The sequence below is a fragment of the Mytilus galloprovincialis genome, chromosome 9 (assembly GCF_965363235.1).
Source record: "Mytilus galloprovincialis chromosome 9, xbMytGall1.hap1.1, whole genome shotgun sequence".
Lineage (NCBI taxonomy): Eukaryota > Metazoa > Mollusca > Bivalvia > Mytilida > Mytilidae > Mytilus > Mytilus galloprovincialis.
This window is the reverse complement of record NC_134846.1, coordinates 80,297,565-80,310,244: the sequence shown is the minus strand read 5'-3', so window position 1 is coordinate 80,310,244 and position 12,680 is coordinate 80,297,565. Positions and strand designations below refer to the sequence as shown.

Sequence of the window (12,680 nt, the reverse complement as noted above, 5' to 3'; positions counted from 1 at the left end):
ATATCGAATCTCCGGCCGCAGATAGCCTACCATCTCGTCAGGCGGAGGCAGGCCGTAAGGATCGAAGTAGACTTTGAGTCCTTCGCGCTTATGCCAGCATGTCCAGTGCGTGCCGGGGCCATGAAAGTCGTCGTGATTCAGGATGCCACATTCAATGGGTCGTGGGGCGGGTGGTAGGCCATCGCGCATGAATATTCCTCTGAATCGAGATATTCCCAGGGCAGAGGCAGCATCCTCGAGCTCTGCATCCGAGAGGGGCTTGTGGGGGAGGAGGATGTCATGCACTCGTATGCTACTCATTTATTTAAGTGCGGGGCGCCGTGAGTGATTCGATAATGTCCGTGGGCAAGGGTGCTGATGCCGTCTGGGAGGATATGGCGCTTATCGTCCTTGGCGGAGAGAGCGATCTTGTTGATCTCTTCGGCGTAGATCTGATGGAGATGGCTGCGGAGGATGCTCATCGGTCGGTGGATCTCCTGCTGAGTCTCGAGGCATCGCTTGTAGTCGTCGAAGGCGATGCTGCGCTTGATGACGCTCTTGGTGACTCCCTTCGCCTTCTTGGTGGCCTGACCGTCGTCCATCTTGAAGGCGTATAGCTTCGCCCGGAGCCCCACGAAATCGGTCATGATCTTCCCGCCGCATTCGTCCTTGAACATCCCGAGGACTTTCTTATTTTTGCCGGTGGGGATGGTGGAAGGATGCTCGATGGGATAATTTGACGTATCAAATTTTGCCTCAACGTGTGGAGAAATATCCTTGTAAAAATCGTCGGTCTGGATCTCATAGGCCAAGCTGTCCGTGTCGGTGAAAAGCAGCCGAGCCTTATCGCCGTACATCTTCCTCACGAATTCATAGTGGAAATCGTACATGAGGAGCTTCGAAATATCCAAGATGCAGGCTCCTAGATAGATCGGCTTATTAAACTTCAGCTTCGTCTTCTTCATGTGGACGGCTGCCAGATTCTCAGTGAAGACGACGCGACGATCAAAATTGGGCTTGGCCACGAGCTTCAGGGCCTGCTTCTCGGTGGTGACGAGCCTGACGTCGACGTGCTTCCGAATATTTTCCATTGTTTTGCCGAAGACCGAATTATTCATGAGCTTGAAGAAGTCCTTCTCGGAGTCGGTCTTGGCTTTGACGCGGAGAGCAGTATTCAGATCTACGTAGTGCTTGAGCCATGGGGATTGCTTGAACCTGATGATCCGACGGCATTTTGTAAGCTTCATGCCCATCTCCAAATACATCTTTAGATTTCGATAGTGGAGCGTATATTTTTCACGCTTGCCTAGATGAGGCACTAGCTTCCGGACTTTGTCGATCTCCACATTCTGGGGGGCGAGAGGATAGTCGTTGTGGGCGTCGTGAAGATCCTGTGGATATTCGAGATCACATTCTATCATGGCACCATATTCGTGATCGTCGGGATATTCCAGGATCTCCCCAATCTCCTCTGGCTCCACCCACTCAAAGTCTCCCGTGGGAAGAGGCTGCGACATCGCCCACCCGTAAAGATTATTGGCATCGAGGTAGGTGAGATACTTGGTGGGCTGGGAAGCGTCGTACGTGCTCATATAGGGGTTGTTGGCCTTGCCGTAGCGGTGAGAGATCATGGCCACCCCTCCTCTGGTCGCCTGCTCAAACATCATCAGCATATCTGGATCGGAAAGAAGCTCCAATCTTTGCCCAGTGGTTTTGAGGGCGGCGTCGTAGGAAAGGCCGGGGGATGTGTAGTAGTTGGCAGGATCAAGCCCATAGTGAGTCTGGCAGATATCCCTGAAATTCTCGAAGATATCACTCAGCAGAAGCACGTCGGTCTCGAGATAAAGATCGTGATAATCGCGCAGAGTCTTGCACTCGAAGGCCTCCCAGACCTTCTGAGCGTGCGTGTAGTCCTCGTCACTAATATCCTCTCCGGAGAGCGTGCTGTAGAAGGCTTCTTTGGGCGGGAGATAAGTCTCTTCCAGCTTGGCCGGTCCATCCATATATTCGTAGGGAAAAACTCCCTTCCGAATCATCAGCTCGTGACGATCACCAAACCTTGCTTTCACGGTCTTGAATTGGTCAGGTGTGAGATTCTTGGCTAGATTATCCAACGAGCTGAGCAAAAATCTGCACGAATCGACGAATCTCATCTCCAAATTATCCACCTGCTTGGAGAAGCTGATATATTTCTCGTCGGTATTGGGGATGACGTTGATCTTACCCTCAGAGAATCCAAGCTCCTTGACGAAGATGTGAGCATCATATCCGCTCAAATTGTGGAAAAAGATGGGGACGTGCTTCGGGAGCTGGAAATCCAGATTGCACTGGTTGTGTGCTGCGCCGCGATATTTCCCGGTGAGATGGTCATGGTCCCGAACCTTATCCCCTCCCAATGCATCCCCACAGATGTGGCAGTGCGTGCTTGCTTCGAAGTTCGCCTTATCGTCGTCGGTCATCTCCATAGGCTTTTTCTCCTTGTATAGTTTGGCGATGGCCCGCACTTCCTCCTCGATGCACTGCACGAATTTCTTGGCTGCATCCTCTCCGCAGTAGACGACCGGATCTTTGTAGTCGCCGTGGGCGTACTTTATGTGATAGCAAAAGCCCGAGGGTCGCTGAAGTTGGTAGGCCTTCGTGTAGGAGTGTGATGAATCCGGCTGGCAGGTGTCGAGCTTCTCTGTGAAGCACTCAAAATCCGCGTAGATCGCGAAGGGGACTCTCATCATCTTTTTGTGATTATGGAAGCTGACGAAGGATTCTTCTTCCGGCATCACGATTCTGACGGCATCCTCCCGACTGCAATATTCCATGTGCTCGTCCAAGATATCCTGCCTGGAAAAATGGTTGAGGCATCTTCGGCAGAAGAAAAGTTCGTGACCATGCTCTGAGATTTGAGAGCCTAGGAGTCGTGAAAGGCTCTTGATCCAGCAGTAGTGCTGCTTGCTATCGCTGGTTTGGAAGAGAAGATCTACGTGCCGCATGCCCGTATTTTTGGATATTCTGAGGGGATATACCTGAAGATCTTCTTCCCCATCCTCGCCTTTCTTCAGCCCGTCGTAGCCGTAAACGTTGATGTTGAGATCTACGTTACACCTCTCGAATTTATCGATCGCCCTGAGTGAGACTGGGAAATCGATGCCTTCAAATTTTAGATTATCCTCCCACTTCACGTACTGACTGGGGCGATTAGTATTTTTCTGATCCACCTCCTCATGATGAAGCGCGGAGAGGATAGCCCACTTGAAGCACTCCTGATCCTTGTTCTGCACGTTGATGATGGCCTTCTTTTTCGCGAGTGCTGATGGAGTCGGTATGAAGGAAGCCCCTTTGAGCGGGTTGAATTGGTTGAGGTGAATTTCTAGGTTCTCGACGTGTCCCAATGTCCACCCACTCCCTTCCCGCATGTACTTTGCCATATTTTCCTTGACCTTCCCCATCATGAAGTCGATTTCTAATTCGAGGTCAGATGACTGGGTGAGGATAGCTTGAGCTGATCGAAAGTAGGGAGTGACGTATTTATTTTCCCCAGTCGCTGGGTCGGTCTTCACCAGCTCTGCTAGAAGCACTAAGTTCACCTTCAATCCCTTCTTTTGGGCGAGCGCATCGGAGATGGTTGTGGTGACGGTGCTTCGACTTACCTTTAGAAAAGTGGCCACGTCGTGCTGCTTCGCGGGTTCGATAACGACCGTGCCAAATACACCATTCAGTGCTTGACGTCTATCGGTGACATTGATCTCATCCTCGACTGGGGCGTTTTTAATATCTTCTTCGACCAAATGGTTCAAATCGTCTCTCTTGAGCTGAGAGTACTTGGTGAGACCACGATTCTTTGCCAGTGCTTTGAGCTGCTTCTTGCTGAGGACTTCCTGGCGGGGAAATTTACGGGCGGTTTTCTCCTCGATGAACTTCACCAAGGCCTCCTTGTTCTTCCTGCTGATCCCCCTCAGACCCTCGTCCTTAGCTATTTGACGTAGGGTCTTCATGGTCTCTTTGACCACCATCTTACCCTCGACTGGGATGATCTCCTCCTCCTGCTGGCGTGGTTGCTTGCTATGCCTCCAGCAGAGGCCATCCTTCCCGGGCTTGCTCTTGCAGAGCTGCCCCTTCTTCCTTTTCAGTGGATAACCGCAGGTGGTCTTCTGCTCCCCATCTGGTTGATGCTCAAATCGCGGCTTGGTAAACTGCGCACCGCAATTTTGACACATCTGGGTATGCTCATCCATCTGCGTCAGGTTGGGGGCATCACAGCACTGCTGCTGCCTTTGAGGGGTTGGGGCTGGGGTGCTTTCTTCCAAATCTTCTTCATTCTCCAGAAAGAAATCCTGATAGCGATCCATGTTATCACTATTGGATTCCATCCTTTTATTTATTTCAACCTGTGACATCCTTCCCTTTAAGGTGTCCTTATCCCCACTTTCCTGTGGAGACTGACTTATGCTCTGTACGAAAGACATAATTCTTGTATTTACCCTATACTCAATAGGAATGCCGTCTGTTTGCATTTTGCCCTCGAGGTGGGGATTTCTATGCAGGATTCTGCATGTGTGAGGCAGAATCGGCTTTACCCTACTACTCTCTACATTTTGACTTGCTATTTGTGACTGAGGCAATCTCTCTAAGTTTTGACTTGCTATTTGTGACTGAGGCAATCTCTCTAAGTTTTGACTTGCTATTTGTGACTGAGGTAATCTCTCTGAGTTATGACTTGCTATCTGTGACTGAGGTAATCTCTCTGAGTTTTGACTTGCTATTTGTGACTGAGGCAATCTCTGAGTTTTGACATGCTATTTGTGACTGAGGCAATCTCTCTAAGTTTTGACTTAGATCAACCAGTCACACTATCCACACAGTCAATAACTTTTTCTGAATGTTGACTTGTTATTTGTGCCTCATTCTCATTCTCTGAATTATGACCTGCTCTTTGTTTCTTAGACGATCACTCTCTCTGATTTATAACTTGCTTTTTGTGACTCAGCTTAACTCTCTAAGACTTTTGACTAGATATTTGTAACTCAGTCAATCTCATTCTCTGGATTTTTACCTGTGATTTATCACTTAGTCAGTCCTGTGAGTGTTGACTTGATATTTGTGACTCACTCGACCACTCTTTGAGTTGTGACTTAGTCAGTCATTGTCTCTTTGTTTTAACTCCCTTCTTTGTGATATGTCCTTGTCACTAGGGTTTAAAATTAAATTTTTATGGGTTTTAACTCTCTTTTGTGTTTCCTTTTTAGCTCACCTGGCCCAAAGTCATTCATTTATCTGTTAGGATTTCAATCAATTTTTACATGATTTCCAAAATCAAAGTAGAATAAGGTCAGCGACACAGACTCAAGAGCCTCTAGTAAAAAAATGCTGATATCACCATGACATGGAATGACAATTTATTTAGTGAAATTACATAGCTCAAATGGAAATAGGTGTATCTAGTCCATTGTGAAATTATTCAATATTTCCTACATAATACTCCTGTCTTCAACATGCATTTGGATCTTTTTATTTGATCAGAAGCAATGAGTACATTTAAACTAATTGAAATGACTGTCATTTTTCTTTGGCTGAAAATTGTATCTTGATTAATTAAATTGGGTTGTTTTTATTTCCCATTCCCTTGTGTCCAGTCCAAATGACATAATCACTGCTCTAATCTATTGTCAGCTGGGCTCGTACAATACCTACCATGAACTGAAATTCTCATTCAAATGAACAGTTGATCATTTTTGAAGAGTGTAAAAGTTTTAATGGAAGCAATAATATGGTGGCATCGTCAAGTAGAAGTCCAGAGCCTATATCTTCAGGCAAGTGATATTATTTTCTGTCACTTCTGGTTTTATGTCTTGATTGGTACTAAAGCAAAATTTTCAGTCTTGAACATTTTTTTAGGCTTTCAATTGAATTGATTTTTAAGTGTGATGAAAAGGGGAGAAATAACTGCTTTGATTATATTTCTAACAAGTTGTCTTTTGATGGTATCATTAGGTAGACAGATTCCTGCGATGCGTTTCAAAGTTTTGAGACTGAAATTTTAATCAGAGTATGAAAATCAATGTACATAAAGCGAGATAAGGATATATATAAAATTGAACTTTTATTTTAAATGGAATGACCTTTAAAGTGATGTTGAAATTTATATATATGTCAGAAATAATTTACGATAGACTTGTGTTTTACAGTATGATAAATTCAGCTAAATGTCATCACAGAATAAGTTTGTATAGTTTGCTTGAAAGCATTATGTAATTTATAATCCTGTTAGTTGGAAATAGCTTTGTGGTGGGTGGTTGTCTTATTTGCACTAAGACCATTTAACATAACTTTTAAAGCAATAATTAGGTTTTCTTCATCTCAACGTCTTAAATACTGATATGCTGTGTTGGTCAACTTACAGAGATATCCATCTGTAGAATTAAGATTTTATTGATTGTTGGTCCTCTGAGCGTTATTATTATTAACTAAGCTAATATGGACTATAACCTGCTAAGAACTACTGAGAACTCGAGCAAATATTTTAAAAGTACACTTTTGACTAAAGTTTTGTAGGATGATGGTCTGGTATTTGAAAACAATGCTGATGAAATTTGACCCTGAAGCTCTTAATCTGTTGTACTCAGGTGATAACTGTATTGTATTTTAAGCTCCCATGGCATCAATTGGGGATTTGATGGTCGCAAATTAAGTTTACTGGTGATGCGTTAGCGGAGACAGTAAACGGGTATTTGCGACCATCAAATCCCCAATTGATGCCGTCGGAGTTTAAAATACAATATTATTATCTCCATTCTAATGAAACTGACTGAAAACAAAGTTAAAACATGTATTTAAAGTTTGCCATATGCCGTCTGCTCTTGCACGTACGTCCCATAGCATCAATTGTCAATTGATGCCATGTAAATATGTGACGTTATCCAATCAAAATGAACGTTACAAATTTGTTGCATTAGAATATCTGATATCTGTTTGCATTAGAATTAAGTATCAAGAACTACTGCAATGAGACAAATATGGATTGAATGTCCAGCAAGGAGGTCAATGATTTTAAAGCTAAGAAACAGATGTATGTTTGTTTTGATTTATAAGTTGGGATCCTTCAATAGAATATAACTTCCCTATGAGATCATCCAACTTCATTAGGTTTCTGACACCATCAGGATGTCCAAGAATGCGGTCTCCAATAAATCAGAATTAATCAAAACTGAAAAGGATATTTATCTGAGTTGTTTAAGTAACGGTTGTTTAGAGTAATTAATACTTCTCATATATATGGGGTTATATCTCTTCCTCATATGACTTTCATGTGATGTGTTGTTTTAACCAAATGAAACAAATGTAAATTCCTACAGCTAATTTATAATGGTAGCTGCAACAGAAGATGATTCATATGATAAATGAAAATTCCTGAAGGTGTGAAAACAGTTCAATAATATATTTTTTTCTGTAGAAATATATTCATCATTTTCAAATATTATTGAACGTTACAGAGAAAACCTGCCCCCTGTGAATACTTGTGGTTTCAGTTGAAAAGATAAGCTTGTGATTGCATTGAAATTTATAATATTGTTCTAATGGGATCAGGATATTGGTATTTTTTTATCCAAGAAATAGTTGTATCATCAGGGAATCAAAACTGTAAAATCGGAATGTACTGACAAATTAAAGATTTTATCACTAGAATTTAGTTGTTGATTCATGAAATGTTTTTTTTTCCATGTTGACTTTTGATGAAAAGCCTATTGTACAAGACATATTTTGTCATTTCCAGTGTCACATGAAAGCTTATATTCCACTGCTTTAGATTATATATTGTTTCTTTGTACATTTGTACTATTGCTTGTAATTGGGGAGATATTTAACTACCTATACTTTCAGTTAAGCTTTTTCAATGTTGCCCTATTCTTAAAAAGATATTCCTTGGCTTTAATCATGATTTAATTAAAGTCTTAATTTTAAATATTTCAGTGGGGCCTCAGTGGCTGAGTGGTCTTTGTAGTCAAACTACTGTATCACTAGCCTGTCAACACTGAGGTTGTAAGTTTGAATCCTGGACAAGGCAGGAGGACTCCACTCAAATCTTAAATTTCTACTGAAAGTCTTGGTTATCTCCGGCACTCCTCAACCAATAAAACTGACTGCTTCAAAATAGGATTGAAAGTGGCGATAAACACCAATCAATCAATCAATGAAACATTTCAGGGGAAATAACCCCTTTAAAAAGTCATAGGATCGCTTAAAACCAAATATACCATATCTTCATCTAAATAACCAAAAGTCTACTGAAGAAAAGTGGACTAATTATTATAAAATATGCTCTTTTTCAAGAAAATACTGGAACATCCAACATTTGATTTATTAAATTCCGTCAAAACAAACTTATACTGATGTCATTATCTCCCCTTCATAATCAGTGTTCAGATCTGTGTTATTCCTCAGAGATACATATTCTTTCTATTGTAAGAAGAAAAGGTAATTATGTTCTGTAGCAAAGAACACTAGGATCATTATGGCTCTCAGATAATAGCTTTGTACAGATATTTCTACATTTGCCATGTACAAATCACTGTATATATAAGATCCTTGTCAATTTAGAAAAGAATAATTGTCCATGGACATCACTATTTTGTATGCTGACATCAATTCCAGGGATTCATTAGGATGGGGTTGATAAGTATTTTCTAAATTGTCTCACTTATTGCAGAAAATAAATGAGCAGTCATGAGCTCATACAGTTTGTTAGAACCATGTGACCTATTGAGCTATTTATATTCAATGACATCTATTGTATAACATTTCAAAAAAAATAGTTCAATATCAGTCAGCTGATTTTAAACTGAAATTGCAACCATTAATTTAGATAATAATTCTGAAATGTTATTGAAAAAATAATGCCGACAACCACTATTTCGGTTTGTGTGATAAATGTGTCAGGCATTATTAAGTCTTTCCACTTTTCTGTGGAAAGGCTTATTGTTTTTCTTCTGATTATTTATTTTTTTCTTCCGTCAAATTTTGTTCTTGCGATAAATGTTTGTTTCGCAGTATGTCACTTAGATATTTCTCATATGGTATCGTATAGTTTATGGGCTTTTTAATTTCACCCTGCTAAGGCAAACCATTTCCTTTGTAAGAGTTTTCTCCCTATTCACTGTTTATCATCTGTGTGCATCTCCTTTGTAACAAAAAAAGATAGCGACAAAATTCCTTTTACAAATTGTTCGTTACATCCTCAGGAATTTTTGGCTAATTTGGATCGAAGCGATTCAATGATATTTTATAGGAGTTATCTACCCCTACACAATAAATTTGTCGGTATGTGTTTTCAACTCATCAACTGTTAACCTATAAGACTGGGATATTTTTATTTGAGGCCCCTATGTCCTAATTTAGAAAATGAGGTCAAGGTCAAAGGTCAAGGTCAAGTTCTCAATTGTGACTTGCTTGTTTTTGCATTTTCTCAGACACTTTGAAAGATACATATAAAAGAACAAGTGCAAAATGTCTGCTTTATTGTAATGAAGATATGCTACATTTAGTCTTATACAATTTAATGGCATTTTATAGGAGTTAGTGCCCCTGAAATGTCTTGATATGAGGTTATTTGAATATAACTTCAACTAACTTCATTATAAAGCCATTTGACCTTTACAAAGGTTAGGTGACATATGACCTTGAAAAATGACTACCGGAAGTGACCTTGAAAAAACATGAAATAGCCTTATTGCAAATTTTTCATATAAAAGTACTCAGAATCCATATATTTTGTCATATAGATACATAAACTGATAACTAAAGACTAAAAATGACTTCCAACAAACCGGAATTGGCCAATTATCTCCCATTCTACATACAAAAGTATATAGAAACTATATATTTTTGGAATCAGTGTAAAAGAAGCTATCATATGAGACCGGAAGTGACATTCATTTTACCAGAAGTAGCTTATTATCTCCCTTTTATCAATATAAATTAAACATTATTCATAGCATCAGAATGAAGAAACTATCTTATCAAAATTTCTTTGATGTGTAAAGACTTTCAATTGTTCTCTGAACAATTGGTTTTTAATTGTTATACAATTTTTGTTTGAATCAAAAGAAAAAAATGTTCAAGAAAAAAATAACATGAATCTTTAAATTGTATTTTCCCAAGGGTAGAATATCTTCAATTTGTTTTTGTCGAGCCTTCGACTTTAGTCGAAAAAGCGAGACTAAGCGATCCTACATTCCGTCGTCGTCGGCGTCGTCGGCGGCGTCAACAAATATTCACTCTGTGGTTAAAGTTTTTGAAACTTTAATAACTTTCTTAAACTATACTGGATTTCTACCAAACTTTGACAGAAGCTTGTTTATGATCATAAGATAGTATCCAGAAGTAAATTTTGTAAAAATAAAATTCCATTTTTTCCGTATTTTACTATAAATGGACTTAGTTTTTTCTGCGGGGAAACATTACATTCACTCTGTGGTTAAAGTTTTTAGAATTTTAATAACTTTCTTAAACTCTCCTGGGTTTGTACCAAACTTGGACAGAAGCTTGTTTATGATCATAAGATAGTATCCAGAAGTAAATTTTGTAAATAAATAAATCCATTTTTTCCATATTTTACTTTTAAATGGACTTAGATTTTCTGCGGGGAACCATTACATTCACTCTGTGTTTAAAGTTTTTAAAATTTTAATAACTTTCTTAAACTATCCTGGATTTGTACCAAACTTGGACAGAAGCTTATTTATGATCATAAGATTGTATCCAGAAGTAAAGTTTGTAAAAAGATTACTCCGTTTTTTCTGTAATTTACTTTTAAATGGACTTAGATTTTCTTACAATCATAAAATAGTAACAAGAGGAATATTTTATTGATTTTTTTCCTCATTGTTGTTGAGTCTGCGATTTACAGCAAAAATAGGCGAGACACTGGGTTCCGCGGAACCCTTACAAATTTTTTATCCACAATATACTTATTTTCACATTGGTTATATGAAAAGATTCCTACATTTAAACCACATAATCTATTTATTTTGCAAATGATTTAAAAAGTATTTTTATTTCTCATTTGCCTAGAACAGTTTGTATTTTACTTATACATTGTAATGAGAAATTTTAATCTGAATGCATATATTATTGACTATATTGTAAACTAATTCATTAATGTTTGAAGCAACAACATTATGTAAATCATCAAAGTTGATGACTCTTTAATATGCCTGAATAGAATTGATTTTGTATAGGTTGAAAGCTCAAAAAGCATGCATATCAATTTAAAAATAACATGATACGCTCTTGTATAAAATTAGCATCATAATAACCATGCAACACTGCTAATAAACTAACTTCAAATAGAGATCAGGTAATAACTTTACAACACAAAAGTAGAAAATGATAGTGGTGACCATTTTATCTGATTGTACTTCAATCCTTTTTACCTTGTAATGTCTATTATATTAATGGCACTGTTGTTCTGATATTGTTTAGTAATGGACAAAACCTTATTAGTTAATAACACTGATCAGAACTGATTTATCAAATGCCAAACTTTGTTCCATGGGAATAAAGATGCTGGAGATTAATTGCCGCCCCCTACATTTGAGAAATAGTAAAAAAGGCTACTAATAATGGATGGCTGTAGGGAGGCATTTACAGAATTTTTACTAAAAAAATACTGTAAAATGTACTTTATAAATGCTTTTCATTAATCTGATTTACTTGACTCTGAACATTATATTGACTTAAAAGTAGTACCTATAAGGAACATGGAATTTAAGTGAGACATTTAAACAATATTTCATGATTAAAAGTTGTTCCATAATCACTATGTTGTCACTATGCTAGTGCTGTATTTTTATCATAGCTTTTTGTTGATTAGATTCCTCTCATCTCGAAAAATAGTCCATATTATTTCTTGTCATCATTCTAGTCTTTTTCTTGGATTTGCTGTCAAATTTAGAAACGAGTTTTTTCTTGATATTTGGGACAGGTTCTTTCATTATTATACCCTCACACATTAAAGTGGTGTTACATTGCAATCACATTGTTTGTCAAAAGGAAAATGCTTTTGTTACACTAAGTCAAGAACTGCAAAACAGAAAGACTTTGTATATAGACAGTAAATAGTTATGATTTGTAAGCACTTTTCTGATCTACTCTTATTTACCCATCCTTAAAATATTTCAATATATGGACTTGAAATTTTTCTTCACAAAGTTTTCAAACATTATATTCATATTTGGTTATTAACTTGGACTTGATTATCCGATTTTGGATCCATGGGATACCCACTTCCAGTTTGCCTATGCTTTGAATTTTTCAAAACTTTTTTTAAAACTTCTGAAAAAAATGATCTGATATAAAAGTCAGCAGCTTGGCATTGATTCTATGTTTAGGTAGAAACTGCCTCAGCACTTTTTAAAAAGGCCTTTGATTTATATCTCATTTGATTTCAAAGTAATGTTTTTATTAAAAAAAAATCTGTACTTTATAATCAATATCATCAGTAATGGTGTTGGTCTTTGTGTCAAAAAAGGGAGATTACCCCAGTATCATTCCTTTACTGGATTTTTTCACTTGTATGTGTCTATGAATGTTCATTAAATCTTTAACATGACTTCTATATATCCTTGAAACTTTCACATATATATATAAAGATCTTTTACATATATATAAAGATTTTTTATATCTATTTATAAGTAAATCTTTTCCTATATTAC

General features: G+C 38.3%; 1 protein-coding gene across 2 annotated transcripts in view; it reads left to right on the top strand.

Annotated features, from left to right (window-relative positions):
• LOC143046101 (calcium-dependent protein kinase C-like) overlaps positions 1–12,680 on the top strand; it is a 107,654-nt gene that overhangs the window by 59,283 nt on the left and 35,691 nt on the right. The window lies entirely within an intron of this gene.